Below are 2,239 nucleotides of genomic sequence, written 5' to 3' on the forward strand. Positions count from 1 at the left end.
TACAGTAATCATTACAGTAATTACAGTAATCTTATTACAGTAATTACATTACATTAACTCAGGCACCTTTTCAGTAAGGAAGCTGATATTTGGACATGACACTGACCAAGTGATGTGGCTGTCAAGGAAAATTTTGATTTATTGATTAATCATTTAATAAATTAACTCGTTGATTTATAAATGACTTATTTAATTAAAATTCCTCAGAGATACATCTTCGGATGAAATACTTGCAGATTGGTTATGCGATGAGCCAATTGATTAAGGAAAATATTTTGTGATGGCCATATTGGCCATATTCGTGGCAACTCAGTTAGTGCCACTGCACCTTTAAAATGCATCCCTGCGTTCATTTTTCGATCGATTGAGTTGAAATTTTGAACAATCGGATCTGGACTGTCGTTGTTAACGACTCTAGCACGCACCCGTCCAATCAGGATGGAGCGGTATGGTCCCCGGATCATCACTGCCCGCAGTTTTAATTAGTTTTACTTTTTCTCTTGGTCATATAATTTTGAAGACATGCATGTCATGATATAGGAAATGTTTGTTCTGTTGAACGGAATAAATGTTGTTTATTTGTGTGGGTGTGTATTTTTGTGTATTTTGTATATATTTTCACGGCTAATTCCAGTTAACATCCTGCAAAATTTGCTCGTTTTTCTGGCCGAGTCGAAATTGCGTTGAGTTCCTATGGCATGCGCCATTAAAAGCGCTGTGTAATGGTTGAGCTCCCTTTATTTCGTTTTGGTCATGCGGATGAGCAGACAAAGTGACGAATGCTGCGGCTGGAGCAGTAGAAGCGATGTTTTTTTAATTGAAACGATGTAATTTAATTAAAAGTGGGAGGGGGCAACACCACGCATACCTCTTTTAAGGTGTGTATAAACCCTGGAATATTTCAGCAATCAATACAATGCTGAAACTATAAGTTAATTTAATGAGTAATTTAATGAGTAATTTAATGAGTAATTTAATGAGTAATTTAATGAGTAATTAAAAGTGGGAGGGGGCAACACCATGCATACCTCTTTTAAGGTGTGTATAAACCCTGGAATAAACGTGGGAGGGGGCAACACCACAAAGCATACCTCTTTTAAGGTGTGTATAAACCCTGGAATATTTCAGCAATCAATACGATGCTGAAATGATGTGATTTACTGTGTAAGATGGTCGACCTTGGGTTTGTTTGGGTTTTGTTGTTTATTTTTGTGGGTGTGTATTTTTGTGTATTTTGTATATATTTTCACGGCTAATTCCAGTTAACATCCTGCAAAATTTGCTCGTTTTTCTGGCCGAGTCGAAATTGCGTTGAGTTCCTATGGCATGCGCCATTAAAAGCGCTGTGTAATGGTTGAGCTCCCTTTATTTCGTTTTGGTCACGCGGATGAGCGGACAAAATGACGAATGCTGCGGCTGGAGCAGTAGAAGCGATTTTTTAATTGTTCAATGATTATTCGATATTGTTATGACTTATTGTCAATAGGTATACTAAGTGGCCATGAGGTAGCCTGTTGCTATGTACAGTTTTATTCTATTGTTGATTATACCACATAGCTGTGGTGATAAAGGAAATGTTCGTTTTAAATAGATTATGATAGGACCATGACTATAAAATCATGATGATTATTATGAATGATATCATAGGGTTCAAATGCAGAATGATTGCATGAACTTGGGAAAGAACTTTCAAGCCCTATGGGATAAATTGGGTGTTACAAGCGATGGAGTTTCAAAATTTAGCATGATTGAAGGAATTTTACAGTCTTATTTCAGGAGTTTTACGAAATTTATATTGCCAAGAGATTTGGGTACTATTAAAAGAAAAATGATGAGATATTTTTCCCAAAGAACTTTAATATCTGCCATCCATTTTGGCGGTCTCACGAATGAAGGATGAGTTGCCTTTAGTGGTTGCAAAGAAAATTTGTGGAGACCAGGCAAAATGGAAAAATAGGTCAGATATGACCCTAGGACAGAACAGTGATTCGTCAATTGACATGAGGTATGAACCAGAGGTGACGACCGATGAGCTTCGATCTCAGTCAATAGATGGACCTGTCCTGACATCATTGGGGAAAGGGCTTATGCAAGGAGTCATCCAAAATGATTAATTTGATTTATTGATGAATATTGATAAATTAATTGAAATTGAATAATTGAATTGAACTGAATAAATTTAATTGAATAAATTTAACTGAATAAATTGAACTGAATAAATTGAATTGAATATATTGAA

Source organism: Myxine glutinosa, chromosome 1 (genome assembly GCF_964187855.1).
Source record: "Myxine glutinosa chromosome 1, kmMyxGlut1.1, whole genome shotgun sequence".
Lineage (NCBI taxonomy): Eukaryota > Metazoa > Chordata > Myxini > Myxiniformes > Myxinidae > Myxine > Myxine glutinosa.